Source organism: Panthera onca, chromosome B4, assembly GCF_046562875.1.
Source record: "Panthera onca isolate mPanOnc1 chromosome B4, mPanOnc1 haplotype 2, whole genome shotgun sequence".
In the NCBI taxonomy this organism is placed as follows: Eukaryota; Metazoa; Chordata; class Mammalia; order Carnivora; family Felidae; genus Panthera; species Panthera onca.
The window spans coordinates 61,895,570-61,916,071 of NC_138345.1; the positions used below are offsets into that span (position 1 = coordinate 61,895,570).

General features: G+C 41.2%; 1 protein-coding gene across 2 annotated transcripts in view; it reads left to right on the forward strand.

The window, feature by feature from the left end:
• The first annotated feature begins 8,148 nt into the window (after positions 1-8,148).
• Positions 8,149-20,502, forward strand: part of FAR2 (fatty acyl-CoA reductase 2) — a 153,081-nt gene continuing 140,727 nt past the window's right edge. Inside the window, exons 1-2 of one of the 2 annotated variants that reach the window (XM_060658028.3) lie at positions 8,149-8,531; positions 10,347-10,441. The gene's annotated coding sequence lies outside the window, so the exon portion shown is untranslated. The remainder of the gene's footprint in view (positions 8,532-10,346; positions 10,442-20,502) is intronic. The other variant, XM_060658026.3, reaches the window with a different exon arrangement.

Sequence of the window (20,502 nt, forward strand, 5' to 3'; positions counted from 1 at the left end):
ATTCTTTTCACTTTCTTACAAGGCAGTTCCACCGGCAGCAAGTTCCCTCGATTTTTATTTGCTGAGGAAGTCTTTATTTCTCTTTCACTTTTGAAGGATAATTTCACATGGTACAGAATTCTAGGTTGGTGTGGGTTTCATGTGTTTTTTTCCTCACCACTTTAAACATTTCACTCCACTTTCTTCTTGCTTGCATGTTTTCTAAGAAGTTGGAGGTAATTGTTAGAGGTAAGGCATTTTTTTCCTCTGACTACTTTCAATAATTTTTCTTTATCTTTGATTTTCTGAAATTTAAATATGAGATACCCAAGTGTAGTTGTGTGTAGTTGTGTGTAGTTGTGTGTGTGTGTGTGTGTGTGTGTGCTGTTGTTGTTGTTGTTTACTTTTTCTTCATTTTTAAGCATTTATCCTACTTGTTTTCTGAGCCTTCTCAATTGTGCTTTGGTGTTTAACACCAATTTGGGGAAATTCTCAATCATTAATGCTTCAAATATTGCTTTCTTCCTTTCTCTCTTTTTTCTCCTTTTGGTATTCCCATCCTGAATTTGTTACATCTTTTTCAGTTTTCCTTCAGTCCTTTGATATTCTGGGGTTTTTTTTTTCCTGTCTTTTTTTTTTCTTGTTTTTCAGCTTTAGAAGTTTGAATTGTCATATCCTTAAGCTCACAGATTCTTTACTCAGTCATGTCCAGTCTATTAATGAGTCCATGAAAGCTATTCATTTCTGCTACAATGTTTTTATCTCTAGCATTTATTTTTTATTCTTTCTTAAAATTTCTATCTCTTTGCTTATATTATCCATCTGTTCTTGCATGTTTCCTTTTTCTATTAAAGCCCTTAGTATTTCGAGGCAACTGGCTGGCTCAGTCAGAAGAACATATGACTCTTGACCTTGGGGTCATGAGTTTGAGCCCCTTGTTGGGTATAGAGATTACTCAAAATAAAATAAAAACTTAAAAAAAATTAAATAAAACCCTTAGCATTTTAATCATAGCTGGTTTTGTTTTTTAATTCATGGTCTGATAATTTCAACATTCCTTCCATATCTCACTCTGGTTCTGATGCTTGTTCAGTGTCTTCAAACTGTGTTTTTTTGCCTTTAGTATGCCTTGCAATTTTTTGTTGGAAGTTGGACGTGAATGCTGGATTAAAGGAACTGCAGTAAATAGGCATTTAATAATGTAATGAGAAAGTGCGGGGAGAAGGGAAGTCTTCTATAATCCTATGATTATGTCTCAGTCTTTTGGTGAACCTGTGCCTCTAGGCTGTGAACCTCACAAGCGCTTCTCGTTTTTTCCCCCCTTAAATGGGATAAGAGGGATGGAGTGGCTGGACTTGGGTATTTCCCTTACCACAGTTATTTTAGGCTCAATAAAACCCCAACAGGTTGGGCTATGGTATAATAGTTTCTCATGAGGGTAAGCCTTGTTAAGAACAGAATGCCCTAGCTGATTTCAGATGGTGACGGTTCCTTTTCCTTTCCTCCTGCTGGAGGCCCGAGGAAATTTTTCTCAAGTATTCAATGTAAAGATCTGGTAGAGGAAGTAAAACACACAAAAGAGTATGCCACCCTCCTGCCCCATTAGTGGGTCCCCTAGAATTTTTAACTCACAATTGTCTACACAGCAGTTTATCAAATATAGTTCAGCTTTTCTGATTTGGCACTGGTAACATGGAGGTTTCTTCTCATTGGTTTCTATTCCTGTCAGTTATGTTCCATATGCACTTGTCTGTTTCTCTAGTTTCAATGGTGGCGATAGTTTCACAGGCCTGTCCTGTGGTTTTGCTTCCCTGACAAATCTAAGGACTGTTTACTTCTCAGTGTGTTCAGTTTTTGACTTGTTAAATTTTTTTAATGTTTATTTATTTTTGAGAGAGAGAAAAAGACAGAGTGTGAGCCAGGAAGGGGCAGAGAGAGACCCACAATCTGAAGCAGGCTGCAGGCTCTGAGCTGTCAGCACAGAGCCTTATGTGGGGCTCGAACTCACAAACCATCAGATCATGACCTGAGCGGAAGTCAGACGCCCAGTTGACTGAGCCACACAGCTTTTGACTTGTTAGAATGGAGTGGCAACTCATAGCATTCTTTTTTAATTAAAAAAATTAATAATATATTTAAATAAATGCATGAGTGTGATCATATGTTACCTTGATTTACATTTTAGTCTTTCTTTTTCTTTGTCCATCTTTGCCTGCTGCTTCTGTCTCTATCTTCCTTCATCAGCATTAGTGCCTCTCTTTTAAAAACTCAAGGTAACATGTTAATAGCCTTGTATGTAACCTTCCACATTTTTCTCCATGCTTTCATAGACCGGTGTATATATGTACACATGTACATATTCTATGTTACCTGATATTGGTTTGATAGGAATGTGATCATTTCACACATGTTTTTCAGCATTTTATTTTCTTCACAAACCAAACCTCTTAGAAATTAGTGAAATTCAACTGGCATAGCTTTAATTTATTCTTTTTAATGTCCACATAGCAGTCAATAGAGAGAATATGCCTTTAAGTAATTCAGATGTAACCCTATTGCATTCTCATAAAAGATTCTCAAAAGTTCTCTCAAGACCATTCTTAAAAGACTCTTGAGGTCTGTGACCCAAGGTTTAAGAAACCATCAGCTCAGAGTGCATTATACTTGGAATCAGGAAATACAAGTTTAGCCCTCACCTGTTACACTTTTACTATTGTCAATAAAAATGTTATATAATTTTTAAAGACCTATATATCTACACAGGAAAAAAAAGATAAGAAAAAAGTTGGGGGGGCGCCTGGGTGGCTCAGTGGGCTAAATGTCAGACTTTGGCCCAGGTCATGATCTCGCAGTTCATGAGTTCGTGCCCCACATTGGTCTTTCTGCTGGCAGCACAGAGCCTGCTTTGGATTCTCTGTCCCCCCTCTCTCTCTGCCCTTCCCCACTCGTTCTCGTTCTCTCTCTCTCATTTAAAAACAGGAAAAAAAAAGGTAGAATCCATATCTAACTGCTTCATAAAATGTCCAGTTGATGAACAACAATTTTTCTCATGCAAAACGAACATCTCAGTAGAGTAGGAAGTAATGCTCTGTTGCTGATGCTGCTGCCATCTACCATCTAAGTGAGTGAGAGAGTGGCAGGATTCTGAGATGGCCTCCAAACTCACACACTCACTCCAGTGTATGCGCTCTGTATAACCTCTTCCCCTTAAACAGGTGGGACTCTGCCCATGATGGCTTTCACTCCTGTGAGTACATTATACAGTGAAAGTGAGGGCCTGAGTCCGTTGATTTTGAGTTACTCAAAAGGGAGGCTATCCTAAGTGGCCTTCACATAATTTCAGCTGTTAAGTTATGTGAAGATTGGAAAGTTAGAGATTTAAAGAGAGAAATATTTTCTTCTTCTGGTTTTAAAGAAGCAGACAAAGGACGCCCGGGCAGCTTAGTTGGCTAAGTGTCAGACTCTTAATTTTGGCTCAGGTCATGATCTGGTGGTTCATGAGTTCAAGCCCTGCTTCGGGCTCTGTACTGATATGAAGCCTGGAGCCTGGAGCATGGAGCCTGCTTGGGACTCTCTCCCATTCTCTCTGCCCTTCCCCTGCTCTCTCTCTCTCTCTCTCTCTCTCAAAGTAAACAAATAAGCATTTAAAAAAATAAGCAAACAAAAATGCTGTGACAGTGTACATGGTTAGGACCAGAAGACAGCTTCTAAGAGCTGGAAGCAAACCCTGGCCAACAGAGGTGCCTGGGTGGTGTAGTTGGCTAAGTGACTGGCTCTTGATTTCTGCTCAGGTCAGGATCTCAGGGTTCATTAGATCAAGCCCCACATCCAGCTCCATGCTGAAAGCACAAAGCCTGCCTGGATTCTCTCTCCCTCTCTCTCTCTTTATGTCTCTCAAAAATAAATACACAAACATTAAAAACAACAACAACAGGGCCCTCAGACCTATAGCTGCAAGAAGCTAAATCCTGTCAACAACCAATGAGGAGCTTGGAAGAGGACCCCAGTCACAAAGCATATCAGAGTCCAGGCTGACGTTGGGCTTTCAGCATTGTGAAACCCTGAGCAAAGAACCCAGTTACTTCATGTCTGGATGACTGGCCTACAAAATTTTGAGATAATAAATGGGTATTGTTTTAAAGCAATATGTTTCTGGTGATTGGCCATGCAGCAATGGAAAACTAACACAGCGACCATAGACAAGACATAAAGTCTAGGCTTCCACTCCAAAGTAAAATAGTGGGCCCAAAGGACTAGCTTTCTAGTTCCAGAACACTGTATTTTTATGATTCTACTGTAGATGCAAATCAAATGTCTGCATCCTTAATACTATTAGTCAACAGAAACAGCATGTGTTTAAAGAGATAGCATTCTTTTGGAACACTTGGTTTATTCTCCACCTCCCACTTTACAGTGTCATTAGAATGATCTGACATATTATTTTTGGTTTGGCAGATTTTGTAAGTATTTGGCATTGTAAACAAAAACTTCCAGGAAGATTTATAAAGAAACATTGGTTTTATGGGGTTGAATACAATGGCAAGTCACTGAGCAATGGTGAGGGAGAAAAGGCTTTGAAAGTAGAGGTCAGTCTTATAATAGCCTATGTCTCAACATTCACCATCACCAACAGTGGTTTTGAGATCAAACACTGAAGACTGCCCTCTAATCAAACTGGCGTGGAGCTGATTTGTATTAGCAGGAGTTGTACGTACACCGTGTGTGAGGGTCCAGAACAAAAAACACATTTCACCAAATCAGAACGCTTTGTAGTTTTAGCTGCACTTGAGACTACTGGAGGGTTTACTTCCCAAGATGATGAAGTCATTAGCAGGTCCCCTGCCTATTCCTTCAAAAGTGAATGAGAATTTTAAGATAACTCTATTAAAATACCCACTTGAAAGGTCTTTTTTTATAATTTTATTTTTTAATTTAATTTTATCTTTTTTGAGAGAGAGAAAGAGGGCACACGAGTGGGGGAGGGGTAGAGAGAAAGGGAGAGACTCTTAAGCAGGATCTAGGCTCAGCACAGAGCTTGACACAGGGCTCAATCCCATGACCATGAGATCATGACCTGAGCCAAAATCAAGAGCCGGCCAGTTAACCGACTGAGCCACCAGGATGCCCCACTTGAAAAGGTCTTGATTCATGTATCTCTCTTTTAAGAAAAAACAAAAAAGCAAATATGTAGCATTCTACCACAAACACATTCTTATATTCGTTTCCTAGGGCTACTGTAATAACTTACTGGGTGACTTAAACCACAAGAGCTGATTTCTTTTCACAGTTCTGGAGCTAGAAGTCTGAAATCAAGGTGTGGGTCATGCTCCCTGCAGATGCTCTAGGGGGAAATCCTACCTTTTGTCTTCCAGCTTCCGGTGACTGTCAGCATTCCTTCCTTTCCTTGGTCTTCATTTTTGTTTGTTTGTTTTGCCTCATCACTCCAATCTCTGCCTTTTCTTTATATCTCTTTTTCCAACAGATTTCCAGGTTGGAAATCTTCCTTTGTCTTTCTCTTATCAAGGCACTTGCTATGGGATTTAGGGCCCACCTGGATAACCCAGGATGATTTACTCTCAAGATCTTTAACATTACATTTACAGAGACACTTTCATTCAAATAAGGTAACATTTATGGGACCCTGGGATTTGCACCATGACATATCTTTTGGCAGTCACTATTTAACCTACCAACCTACTACATTGTCTGGTTTTGTTATTATCTGTTATGGGCTGAATCTGCCCTTTTCCAGCCACCTCCCCCAATCATATGTTGGAGTCCTAACCCTAAGTACCTCAGAATGTGACTTTATTTGGAAATAGGTTGTTGCAGATGTAATCAATTAAGTTTAGATGAAGTCATTAGGATGAGTCCTGATTCAATATTATTAGTGTCCTTATAAAAAGGGGAAATTTGGACATCAGGGAGAACACCATGTGAACATGAAGGCAAAGATTATATTTCCGCAAGCCAAGAAAAGCCAAAACCTACCACTGAACCACCAGAAGCTAGGTGGGAGGTCTGAAATATTCTCCTCACAGCCTTCACAGGAAGAACCCTGCAGACACTGGTTCTTGGACTTCCAGCTTCTAGAACTGTGAGACAATACATTTCTGTTGTTTTAGCCACTCAGTCTGTGGACTTCAATATGGCAGCCGGTGGACGAATACATCACGTACACATAAGTGTCATTTGAAATGGTGATAATCAAATTACAATTTTGTAATCTATAATAATGTTGCATTTTATTTGCCAACATCCCACTGAAAGTCTGTTTATCTTCTACTTTATGAATAATGCTGTAATAAACCTGTAACTTTGTCCATATGGCATTTCCCTTTTTTGTGGGTATTTCCTGTAGGGGATAAGCTTAGGAATGCCCTGGGCTTACACCAGTGGGTTAACAAGGCATAAAGAAATATGAAGCCATAAAATGCTCACACCTGGGTTTGGGTAAACCAGATTTGCACCCCAAGAATAGGGAGGTGTAAATGCACCCCAAAATAGAGAGGGGGTGCAGAGCCCCCAGAATAGAAAGGAAGGGGCAAAGGCCTAAAATAGGAATGGGCACAAGGGTGCCTAATACATAGGTATATGAAATAAACAAGATTAGATGTTCAGGGTGGAAGCACTCCCAATTTAGTACTATGGCAGAAAAGCTGCTTTCATAGGAGGATAGGGCCAGGTTAGGTAAATTGGTGAATTGGACTATGGACCTCTGTGCAGCAGGCGAAGCAGCCCAGAGTAGAGATGGTTAACAAAAGAAAAGGTGCCTTGTCAACTCTAAGGCTATTTCCCCTATCTGCCTCATCCCCCTAGGCTAGCTAAGATAAACAGAGGTGCTGCCTCATGTTCGCTGTAAACAACCTTCCTCCCAACTGCCTGGCACCCAGATTTTTTTTGTAATTAACCCAAAGCCCTAACCCCAAATATCTTCAAGACCCCCCTTTCCCTCGCATCCCCAAGTGAATGTTCACAGATTCATTGTCTCTTTGTGCACGTCCATCACCATGTTTGTAAGCCTTCTGATCCTAATTTCAAGTACTGTCATACAGGTTTTTAGAACACATTCAGATGTATTCTATAGTGGGGGAAGGGGTAACAGTGTATTTACTTGGTCCTAACTTTTTCTTTTTCTCTTACTTGCAGGCAGTCACCAGAGGAAATTAGTCAGAGTGTCTTTAGGCTACACACTTTGCTTGCCATATTTAATCAAAGAGAGCCCAGTGGAAGAGGATTCAAGATGGGAAGTGAATTCTTTTTAATGCAAGATATCACTCATTTCATTAATTCCAACCTTCATGAATTAAATTTTATTTATTTGTATGTCGACTGTTGGAATGAGGATATGTGAAGACAGCTTCCGGGGCAATATTCCTTTTTGGCTCCTCTTAACACACCATATTTATTTGGGAAGTTACCTTCCACCTTGTTCGAGGAAGTAGGTTGGGCGTTGGCCTGCGTTCAGCACTTCCTCGCTGAGGACGGCTGACTCCCCTGCGTGTCCATCCCTCTACAAGTATTCCCTGACAACGGATCCAGTTTTTCCGTTTAACTGTTAACAATGACCAAACCGTATCTGCAAAAAGCTACCAGGCTAAGAAGCAAAACGTCTTTCTCTCTCTCTCTCTCTCTCCTTTAATCTGTTGAAGCGCTGCTGAGCAAAGCTGGCGCACAGCTGTTCCCGCAGCCCGCATCTCGGGTCCTTTCTAGTCTCCTCTCCACCTGCCCACTCCCACTCGCACCCTACGCAGGCAGAGCCTGATGTCTGCCCTCCAAACCCTGGGTATGAGTAAAGCGTGCCTCCACCCCTCCTGGATTTTTAGGACACTGCGCTGGTCGGTCATTGCAGGGCGCCTCCGCAGAGTCTGGAGCAGATACAAGAACATCCCTCCCACGGAGTGTGTGGTACCCAGAACCTCAGTGAACTCGGATTTGAGTCTGTCTTTTTCTACTAGGGTGGATGGGGAAAGGTGTGTCCTCCAAGCGTTCAGACCAAAACCTTAGACTTTCTGGGTCTCTCTTTTCCCCCCTCCTTCCCTCCTCCTCTTTCTTTCTCAAGGTGTGGGAGATCTTCTTTTGCAGACCAGAGAGGGGCGCCTTTCTAGCTCCCTTTACCCTCACCCACAGATTAAAGAAAAAAAAATGAAGGAGGGAAAAAAAAAAAAAAAAAAAAAAGCCCGGGAGTAATAGCGAGCGGCTGTGCTGGGTGCTGAATGAATGGAAGCCGCGGGGCGGGCCTGCGCGCACGATGCCGTCTCCCGGAGGCCTGTAAAGGCCTTCGCCAGCCGCGCGCCCTCCTCCCGCCCCGGGCTCTGGCTGCCGCCGCTACCGCGCCCCACGCGGAGGCCGCGGCTGCAACCGGGAAGGTCGGAGGGAGGGTGGTTTCCTCCCGCCCCACACCCAGTCTCCGAGCCGGATATACAGAGTGTCACGTTTGGGAGCCCAACGAGGAGAGCGCTCTCCCTGCGGCGGGAGTACCTGCCGGGGCCTCGGGGAAGGACTGGGATTTACAGGACCACTAGTTGAACCCCACCGCGTCGGAGGAGCAGGTACGCCGGGGTCGCAGCCCAGCGCTCGCCGAGCCCACGCCGCGGAGGCCACGCCGGGCTGGGGGCAGCCCCGGGGGCAGGCGCGGGCGCGGGGGTGGGGGGGGGGGGCGGACCCCTAAGGGCCCCGAGGGAGGGTGGGCGTGCGGCCCGGAGGACGGAGGAAGAGGTTTGGGAGGCTCTGCCCCCTGGCAACCGCCACCCCCCGCCGTCAGCCGGCGCTTTTTGCCCGCCGAGGTGGAGCGCGCAGAGGGTGGCAGCGGCGGCGGGCCAGGCAGGGCCCGAGAGGGTTAACCTGGGAGCCGCTCCCGGCAGCCAGGATGGAGGGAGAGAGGCGCCTGGCCGGGTCTGGCGGCGGCCTCCTTGGCCCCTGGGGCTATTCCTGAAGAGAGCGCGGTGACTCCAGGCCACGTGTGGAACTGCTCCCTGCCCGCGGTCCTTCGGGCGCCGCAGACAGCCGGCGCGCTTCCCGACCCTGCAGCGCGTGCTCGCTCGCCCTGAGCCCCATCCCTGGCCGCGCGTCCGGACCCTCCCACTCCCACTCCCACTCCCACTCCCACTCTCACTCTCACTCTCACTCTCACTCTCCCACTCCCGCTCCCGCTCCCGCCTCGCCGAGGCCGGGAGCCCCAGGCCGAAGTGCTCAGGGGCGTCTAGGGTGGGGTCTGCCGCTATTGGAAGTTTGCCTCCTCTCCCTGTGGCCTGCGCGTCTTGGAAAGAGCAGGGGAACAGAGCAGGTACCAGGAGACTCCAACTGGAGTAGATGGCTTGCGGGAAGGCTGGGAAGGCTACTCACATCTCTGGCGAGGAAGAGAACCCCCGGGGCAATTTCATTCAATTAAAAGGATTAACCAGCTTAGTCCTAGAAACCGTAGGAAAGCATCCCATCTATCTACCAGCTTCCTACTCTTTCACCTTTTGGGTTGGGTAGGATTATGAACAGTTACTCTTTGATGGATGAGATACCTCGTGTGAGCTACCAGGTCCTCCAAGGATATGCGAGGGCTTTAGCGGCTGGTTGAGTCATGTGTGCCCCATTGTACCGTGAGCAAAGGCAGAGTGGGGACAGCTGACTGACCAGGAAACTTAAGTTACTCGTACTTTTCTTCTTATAGATGCTGCATCAAGAGAAGTTTGACACTGTGGGAAAAGAAATTTGAGAATTACCCTGTGGTTTCAATTATTCATCTCTCTACCTCCATTTATATGATTTGGCTAAAGAGCACGTTTAGTCTGAAACGGCAAAGGGACTAAATAAAATTTTAAGTCAGCCACTCGAATTGCAAGAGCAGGTTTTTCAGCAAAACCCGCATTTAGGGATCTTTGTGCATGAGACTTCCGGTAGATGGCCGTGGGGTTTTACCAGCCAGACTCAGGTGTTGAAATATTTCATCTGTAGTGTTTTCCCAGGACTCTGGTCTTCTTTATAGGACTCTTTTTCTGTTTTGAGGGCATTTCCTGCACCTGCCTTATTAACAAATTCCTACCTTACCCCAGTTTCTAACATTGGGTTGTAATTATCCATAAAATATAGGTAATATAAATCACCATAAGTTGGTAAATCTTACCATGAAGCATTTCTCCTTTATTTAAAGGAGGGACATGACATCTAATTACAGAAGAGGGAGAAGCTTTCTTTAAACAGGTGAAAAATCAATGAAATAGCTCAGGTTTGGGTATCATGTTGGGTTTATGAAGAATATGGTCGTCTTGAACATCTCACCATTTGCTTTCCTGTCATCTGAAGATGTATTTTGAGTGTATGTCTGGCAACATCTGGGCAGCCTTAAGAATTCTTTGTTTTTCTCTTAACTCCAGTGCAGCCATGAAAACTCACTCATTCACAAGCACAGTCTCCAGAAGGATCATGAACAGTGACCAGGAGCATGGTGTTCCCTGACACTCTGGGCTCTGTGAGAACATTTTTTTTTTTTTTTTTTTTTTTTTTTTTACTCCTGAAGAGGCATTCTTAATGCTTTTGTTAACAGAGCACTTTGAGAATCTGATAAAAAGCTATGGGGTATGAAACACAAACATATGCACATTAACACGGAATTCTGCCTATGGTTTCAGGAGTTCACAGCCTCCTTGATACCCAACCAGATGTTAGCCGTTCACAGACTTTGGGCAGGGCCAGCTTCATGGAAACAAACCGCTCAGTCACACGGGGCTCTGAACTCAGAAGGGCCCTGCACTAGTTTTAAAGTTCTGCTGTCACTGTCAGCTCTCTTAATAATTTTCAAACAAGGAGCTCCAAATTTTCATTTTATACTATATATCCTGCAAATTCTGTGGCCAGCCCTGATCCCAGCATAACAATCCTGTTCTAGAATTTACTGCATAAGTTATGTCATAGTAATCCTACATTTCAGGTGAATTCTCCAACACAAACTTGGACTTTAGCTGCTATGTACCTGTATCGTTCAGCCCCTCTTCCTCATGCGCAGTTTCCTTACTGATTGAATAAAGATAGCAGGCAATATCTGCTACTCTTCCTCTTAAAAAGTAGTTCTGAAGATACACTAGGTGAAGAGGTAATAATTGTAAAAGCATCTGCTTCCCTTGAACAATTTTATACTAACAAAGGCTTGACTTCTACTCCTTGTTTCAGAAGTAGCTTGAGGAAAGTTGATTAAGTACATTAAAAACGTTGCAGGACTTTTATAATAATCCTTATATTTTAGTGGGGAAAAATAAAAAGTAGCTAAGGTATTCAGTATTTTAAATGTTCCTTAAAAACCATTATTTGGACAAGATTGGAATTGACAAGTAAAAGTGCAGAATAACTTCTTGGATTCCAAAGATACTTCCTGAATTAAATATGATGTTTGAGTCTAATCCGTCCAAAAATTTAACAATGTGTAACTGAGTCAATGATTGACACTTAAATTCTAAAAATCCACATTTTCAAATCTCGAACAAGTCATTTTTAAAATACTCTAGGACATAGCCTAGCAGTTTAAAGTACACCCAGTCCTTCACCTCCTTTAACACGAGGGAAGAAACTGAGAAACTTTTGGCAAGTTCTCTGTCCTCACTCTCCTCCCTTAACTACTTCTCTCATCTCAGATCTTCTCTTTACCCCAGCTTTCATTCCCAGTATGATGACAACACACACCAAAGTGTTGAGGAAGAAAACAGTGAAAGGAAATGAGTCAAATCCCCATATCAAAGTCTTAAAATGGGGGCACTAAATGGGGTGGTTGGAGACTCCTTTCATACAACTACTCTGTGCAGAGTCATGCTGTGTACTTTAGCTTTAGTACTAGGTCCTATACTCGATAGACACGACATCATTGGCAAGACAAAATATGTCAATATAAGGTGTTAATTAACAGTAGTAGGTGAGTTGTTACAAGGCAATAGAAGAGTAGACCCCAAATGAATGGTGCAGATAGTAAGTGCAGTGAGTTCCCAAGAGTAAAATGCATTAGTGAAGCTTAAGAGGAAGGTTACATGAGATGTTCCTTAAAGCTCTGCTCCAGAGGTGAACGAAGGAGTCTTCTGGCTGATTGGTGTGCACAAAATGAAAATCTGGATGGAGCTAAAGTTTTATGTAAGGAAAAGGCAGGAGATAAAACTGTAAGGGAACTTTCCAGTGGTTGGCTTCATTCATGTAATAAATAATTATTAAGCCTCCTCTGTGACCAGACACAGGGTCAATTTTTCTGTATTTAGTGTTGAATAAAGCAGACATCTTGTAGAACTTATAGACATTTAAAAAAGGAAACATATAATAACAAATTGTTGGAAGTAGTATGAAGAAGAACAGAGTGCTATTAAAAAAAAAAAAAACAGGCTGGCTCAGACTTGGTGTTCTGGAAAGGTCTGTTAGATGATGAAAGACTTAAATTGATACTTGAAAGAAGCATAGGGATTGGCTTGGGAATAAAGTAAAGGAAGGAAAAGCAATCTGGGCAGAGGAAGTAGCAATGGGAAGGCTGCAAGGAGAGGAAAAGGCTGGAAGTATTCAGGGAACAGAAAGGAAGCATGGCTGGAGTTTGGGGAGAAATTGCTGTGAAGCTGGACAGGAGTATGGTGAGGTAGGCAAGAGCTTGATCATGGAAAACCTCACAGATCTTGACATTGATTTTGAATTTTATTTTGGTGGGAAGCCATGAAGACTTTGAAGTCAGAGACTATGTAATTTACACTTTAAGAGATCTTTATGGGTACAATATGGACAAAGGACAAGAAAGAAAAAGAATTGGAAGAAGGAAGACCAGTTAGGGCAGAGTGCCAGAAACAGTACTGACGGAGAAGGTAGAGAGAAGTGGGCAGACTTGAGATCTATTCTGAAGGTAGAATTGATACAGCTTGCTGATAGATTGGATATGAGAGGTGCGTGAGGCAGAAAGAAGTGGGAGAATGAATTATTTCAGTAGATGCTGCTGGATGTTTGTAATCCAAACCAGTAGACTCATGGACATATGACTTAGAGTTGCTAGAAGAACTGAAAAATGAAGTGAAAGCTGGTAACCTTGCTTAGTACCTCTGGGAAATATACCAGCTACTGGGGTAGAAGTGAGAGAGAGGAGGGAGATACTTTTGCTTTTTATACTATCATTTCTACTGTAGGGCTTATTTTTAAGCCATCACATATTGTATCATTTCTTAAAAAGTTACTGCAGCAACAAATATGGCTCCTGTTTTGCTGGTTTGAGCACATGAATGGAACACGGGGCCATTTCCTACCATGACAAAAATAAGGAGAGAAAAGTCTAATCCTTACCAAAGTGATTGGTTCTAAAACATAATTCATAATTCTGAAAACCTTTCCATCTTCCCCCTTGTTTATATTGGTGTTTCCCAAAATGTAGTCTGTGGATCATTAGTGTTTTGGGATATTAATAACAGTTAAGTGAAGAAAAAAAAAAGCTTTCCTGGTCATTTAAATTTGAGAAACACTTGATTTAACCTAGGTAAACTGTCTTATTGCAGGAATCCTCAGAGCCTTTAATTTACTAATTAGCGCATTAAGAATCAAGAAAGAAGGGGTATTTTATGTCACATTTCCTAAACTTATTTGACCTCAAAATGCTTTTTTGTTAGAACATCTGACAGAGTCAGCATTTAGCATAACGTGCTTTGGGAAATGCTGCCCTATATTAATAGATTAAACCTTTTAACATTTACATCCCTCTATTCACCATCAACTTCTCTCATCCCTTTCATGCCCCTCAGCTGGAAGAAAGTGGGAGACTAGAATGGACTCTGTTAACAGGCTGTAAGTTGATGATGAAACCATTCTGCTCTATGGATAAGAGATAAAGAGATATTCATAAGCAAGTTTTACAGTCTGATTAAAAAGAAGCTTTAATTTATTGACTGATTGATTGATTTAAATTTCTACTTTCATGATTTCATTTCTATTTTCAGACCTCCCTGAAGTATGTTCTGTCAAGTCTAGATTTACACAGGAGGAACCTTAAACATAGGTAGTGGGGAGGACTTCACAGGGCCTCTCTTGTTCCATGGCAGGTCTGGGCCTTACTTGATGTTCATAATGTATCTCTTACAGGACAATACAATGAGAATACATAGGGTGTCTGTAGGAGCAATTATTTTGCAATGAATCTCATATATCTTCTCTCCTTCTCCCCAGTGCATTTGCATGGTGGTGGGTTGGAGACAGGAATGCAATTTATGACCAAAGAACAGTGCAACCAAAAGAACAGAACAGGATAAACAGGTTCACACAGCTGTGGGCTCTGACCATGGCTTCATCCATTCGGTCCTCTAGCCCAGGGGTGGGCAAACTATGGCCTGAGGGCCAAATCTGGCCCCTGCCTGTTTTTGTGTATCCCTTGAACTAAGAATGGTTTTAATATTTTTAAGTGGTTGGAAAAAAAATCATGAGAATAATGTTCTGTGGCACGAGAAAATTATATGAAAACCAAATTTCAGTGTCCGTAAATAAAGTTTTATTGGAAAATAGCCAGTGTCATCTATCTATCATCATACTATCTTAAGAGCTTTAGTGTTCTACCCAGTGAGTAGTTGTGACCAGCAAAGCCTAATACATCTACCCCTTTACAGGAAATGCCAACAACCTCTGGGTTCTAGGTTATTAAACTCACTGGCCACAATTTTAATCGCACAGTTTTAATTGATTTGTTTTTCATTTGTTTTATATTTTAGGGGATAGTGTTAGCTGAGGCTGCTATAGCAAAGTACCATAGACTGGGTGGTTTATAAAAACAGAAATTTATTTCTAACAGTTTTGGTGTCTGGGAGAGTTCCTGGGTTCATAGATGCTCTTTTACACAGTGGCTGCACCAATGTTCGTAGATGATCCAAGAGATTACTGCCTGTGTTTTCTTCTAGGAGTTTTATGGTTTTGGGTCTCACTTTAGGTGTTTAGTCCATTTTGAGATTATTTTTGTGTATGGTGTAATAAAGTGGTCAGTTTCATTCTTTTGCATGTAGCTGTCCAGTTTTGCCAACACCATTAATCAAATCTTTCCCCCATTGTATGTTCTTGCCTCTTTTGTCATAGATTAGTTGACTGTATCAATATGGTCTGGGCTCCCTAACCTGTTCCATTGTTTATAGATGCCCATCTTTTCACTGTAACCTCACATGGTGGAAGGGAAAGGGAGTTCTCTGGAGTCCTTTTTCTCTCTTTATAAAAAAAAAATTTAGGGGCACCTGTGTGGCTCAGTTGGTTAAGAAACTGATTTCGGCTCAGGTCATATCTCATGGTTTGTGGGTTCTAGCCCCACTTTAGGCTCTGTGCTGGCAGCTCAGAGCCTGGAGCCTGCTTTGGATTCTGTCTCCCTCTCTCTCTGCCCACCCCCAATTGAGCTCCATGCCTCTCTCTCTCTCTCTCTCTCTCTCTGTCTCTGTCTCTCTCTCTCTGTCTCTCGAAAATGAATAAATGTTAAAAAAAATTAAAAATAATTTATTATTGAAGTATAGTTGACATACAATACAACGTATTAGTTTCAGGTGTACAACATAGTAATTCCACAAGTCTATACATTACACAATGTTTACCACAATAAATGTAGTTACCATCTGTCACAAGCAACATTATTACAATATTATTGGCTATATTCCTGATGCTGTACTTTTCATGCTTGTGACTTATTTATTTTGTAACTAGAAATTTGTACCTCTTAATCCCCTTCCTTTATTTTGCCCATCCCCACCTTCCTCCCCTTTGGCAACCACCAGTTGTTCTCTGTATTTACGAGTCTTTTTCTGTTTTTTTGTTTGTTTCTTTTTTAGATTTCACATACAGTTTGGCTTTCTCTGTCTGACTTATTTCACTTGGCATGATATCCTCTAGGTCCATCCACATTGTTACAAAAGGCGAGATTTCGTTGTTTTTTTTTTTTTTTTTTTTTTTTTTTTGTGGTTGAATTAGTGTTTTCATTTTCTTTGGGTAAACAGTAGTTGATGGGGCACCTGGGTGGCTCGGTCAGTTAAGCGTCCGACTTTGGCTCAGGTCATGATCTCACGGTCTGTGAGTTCGAGCCCCACGTCGGGCTCTGTGCTGACAGCTCAGAGCCTGGAGCCTGTTTCAGATTCTGTGTCTCCCTCTCTCTCTGCCCCTCCCCTGTTCATGCTCTGTCTCTCTCTGTCTCAAAAAGAAATAAACGTTAAAAAAAAATTAAAAAAAAAAAACAACAGTAGTTGAATTGCTGGATCATATGGTATTTCTCTTTTTAATTGTTTGAGAAACTGCCATACATTTTTCCACAGTGGCTGCACCAGTGCAATGGCTGCACTTTTGCATCAATTGTGCGCAAAAGTTCTTTTTATTTCTTGTGTTTTTGATACTAGACATTCTGAATGGTGTGAGATGGTATTTCTTGTGGTTTTCATTTGCATTTCCCTGATGATTAGTGATGTTGACCATCTTTTCATATGTCTGTTGGTGATCTATATATCTTCTTTGGAAAATATTTGTTTGGGTCCTCTACCCGTTTTTTGAGTTTACTTGGGTTTTTGTTGTTGTTGTTGTTGTTGTTTTGGTGTTGAATCGTATAATTTATTTCTATATTTTGAATCTTAACTTCTCATTAAATATATCATTTGTGAATATCTTCTCCCATTCAGTAGGTTGCTTTTTTTTAAATGGTTTCCTTCAATGCACCAAGGTTTTTGGTTTGTGTAGTTCTAATAGTTTAATTTTTTGCTATTCTTTCCCATCCTGAGGAGATCTATCCAGAAAAATGTTGCTAAGGCTGATATCCAAGATATTAATGCCTACATTTTCTTCTAGACGTTTTATGGTTTCAGGTCTCATATTAGGTCTTTACTCCATTTTGAGGTTATTTTTGTCAATGGTGTAAGAAAATGGTTCAGTTTCATTCTTTTAAAGAAAAAGAGATGATTTTTTCCCCATTGTATATTTTTACCTCTTTTGTTGTAGATTAATTGACCATATAAACATGGGTTATTTCTGGGCTCCCTATCCTGTTCCATTGTTTATAGATGCCCATCTTTTAATTGTAACTTCACATAGTGGAAGGCACAAGGGAGTTCTCTGGCATCTCTTGTATATGGATATTAATCCCATTTGTGAGGATTCCACCCTCACAACTTGATCACCTCCTAGAGGTCCCACCTCCAAAGACCATCATACTGGAGAGTAGATTTCAACCTAGGAATTTTGAGGAGAGTCAAACATTGTCTATAATTTGTAAATAGATTTCCTAGAAGCTCCTCAATCATTATTGCCATTGGAGTCTTGACAGTGCTATTTATTGTCCGTAATTAGTGTAGCTAATGTTACATGCCAATGTGAGGAGCAGAAGATAGTGTTGAAGGTAATCATTTTTGAGAGTTACTCAAACATTTGAACTGCTAGATAAAGGATGGGCACTCAGATAGACATAACTAGAACCTGAAGAGATAGGGTAATTAACTCTAATATTAATTAGTTGTTGAAATCTGCTACCTATGAGCATGGACTTACTGTAAGGTGTCACCTTCAATTTTTATTTCAATAATGAAGCAAATCTATTTTTTATTTATGTAATCTTTTTTGTAAATATTGATGTTTTTAAATTTTTTTAATGTTTATTTTTGACAGAGAGAGAGAGACAGAGTACAAGTGGGGAGGGGCAGAGAGAGACACACACAGAATCTGAAGCAGGCTTCAGGCAGCACAGAGTGCAATGCAGAGCTTGAACTCATGAACTGCAAGATCATGACCTGAGGCGAAGTCAGTTGCTCAACCAATTAAGCCACCTAGGTGCCCCAAATATTTATGGTTTAAGGGTGATAGTCTTAACTTAGGGGTAACGAAAATACACATTTTATTGTCCCCATCTTACTTTTATTGAATCAGGATTTTTACCATGAGCATCCTATGTGCTTCATATATAACCAGCACAGCTCAGGTACAAAATGTGTGAGCAACTGATCCAAGTTCTTCCATGGGATATAGAACCAGAAGATAGGGTTCTTGAAGCTTGGTGCTTAGAGTTATCATTGCTATCATGAAATCCTTCCAGGTGCATGTATGTAGTGGGAATCAATATGAAATATGGGACTCCTTGCCAAGTACACTGATCAGGAGATTGCATAATGACTAACTCAGAGGCCTACCTTAAAAAAAAAAAGAATTGATTTCAGGTAACATCTTCATTCAGTAGGCTTTTTTTTTTTTTTTTTTTTTTTTTACTTAACACCTATACCAATGCAAAGAATATTACAGTAAAACCTTGGCTTGCAAGTAACTTGTTCTGCAAGTGTTCCGCAAGACAAGCAAATGTTTCTAATAAATTTTATCTTGATAAGTGAGTGACGTCTTACAATACGAGTAGTACATGATGCCAAATGTCACATGATCACAACTAAGCTGGTGGTTCTTCTCTCTCTTTTTCTCTCTCACTGTCTCTCTCTCTCTCTCTCTCTCTCTCTCTCTCTTTTTCTGTCTGTGCGATTGTGGATAATCATCTTTCGTGCTCATCTCAGGCCACATGTTTGGCAGAAATCAATGACTTTTCAGAATGTTGGAAGGTGCCCACAACTGGCACTAGTGAATTTTTTTCACTTCAAAGCACCGATGGACAGTCCTTTGCTTTTCCACACAAGAGTAAGCTTCAGAATGCTTTGCTTCATTCTTGGTCATTGGATACTTTCCTTGTTAAAGTTGAATGAAAAGAAAAGGATTCCATTTGGGCCAGTAGATAGCAGTGATTCCATTAGTAATTGTGAAAGTCATCCTACACAATAACCCTCCTCTCTCGTCTTCCTCACACCAGCCATGAAGGTTTTCAAAGGGAACTGCAGGTTAATTTATTTTTATTTATATTTTGTATTATATTATAGTATTGTAATCACTTTTATATGAATATTTTTTGGGTTGCAGAATGAATCATCTGAGTTTCCATTATTTCTTAACGGGGAAATTTGCTTTGATATACAACTGCTTTAGATTACAAGAGTGATTCCAGAGCAAATTATGCTCGCAAGCCAAGGTTTTACTGTATATATTTTTTTGTGTGATCAACAATGTGATTCAGTAGACTGTGAAAAAAATTGTTCTTACTATAATTATCAAACACTAAGAATAGCATGCGTTTCTTGTTTTAGTCATGATTTATTTAAAAAGTCCTTGATAAGTTTGTATCCTTAACTCCTGCAGTCCAGCAAAACCATTTCCAAGCTGTAGCCTACAACAGGTGTTCCCTGTGGCCTCTGGACATGTTTTTTTGCTTGTTTGTTTTTAAGGTATTTTAACTTCCCAGTCCCCTCCAGAGATGTCCCAAAGCCTTGAAGCATACATTTGAAGTGAGGAAGGTAAAGCAGACACTTCCCTGTGAATCTGTGTGGAAGGGACAAAAACTACGGCCTCTTCTATCCCTCAGCTGAGGAGTTGTTGGGTCAGTCATATTTGCTGGTGAATAACAGGATGACCACAGGAGGCAAGAATAATATTTCCTGAGCCAAGAAATGAGAAAAAGTCATTGTGAAAACATTGCACATTTTAGATCATTTCACAAAAATGATGCTTTATTTATCACAGGTCAGTGAGAGGACATATCCCACAAAAATCACACAACCTGGCATCCTTGAGGGCAGGATAGTTGGAATTAGGAAGACCATTAAATTATGTGTCTGGTCTCAACATATTTGAAACCACTTAAGCAGAAGAATTAGATATGCCAATGCACAATATTGTCAAGAAACTGGAAGAATCTGCCCAGAAGAATGTGATAAACTGAACAAAAGCAGCTGTGTGTAACAATTCAGTGTGAGTGCGTGTATTGAAGGTTTTTGCTTACTATTTTCAAGAAAGGATTTTAAAATTAAAAGATGTGTGGGGCGTCTGAGTGGCTCAGTCAGTTAAGCATCCGACTTTGGCTCAGGTCATGATCTTACGGTTCATGAGTTCAAGCCCGACATCGGGCTCTGTGCTGACAGCACGGAGCCCGTTTTGGATCCTCTGCCCCCCCTCACTCTCCGCCCCTCCCCCACTCACGTGCATGTGCACTCTCTCTCTCTCTCAAAAATAAACATTAAAAAAAGATGTGTGGGTAGTAACAGCATAGTTTTTTTCAGTAATAAAATCATCTTCAAGATGGACAGTATTCATTTAATAAAAATAGAGCCACTCATCAAAAACTTAAGAGAAATTGCCACTTAATTTCACATGAAACAAGTATATAAATAATATCCTGGTAAACATTAATGAAATCAATTTCATGTCAGTCTGTGTATTTTCATTTCTTTTACACTGTAACTGTTGTCTCATTCTGAATTGAATCGTATTTCAGTTGAGTTTTGTTTATACAAGACCTTCAGGACCTATCTGCCCTGAATATGAGCAGAAGATCTAAAAGATGGGCACTTGTTCTCTTACCACAAGACTTGGAGAGCCTTAAGATTTACTTCCAGAAGTAGTTTCAAATCACGGATATCTCTGATGGTTTGAAAGAGTTAATTTTTCATCCAGATGAGCCATTGTACTTGTCAAAACTCTCTCCCTAGTAGAATTCTGACCTTGTCTCTC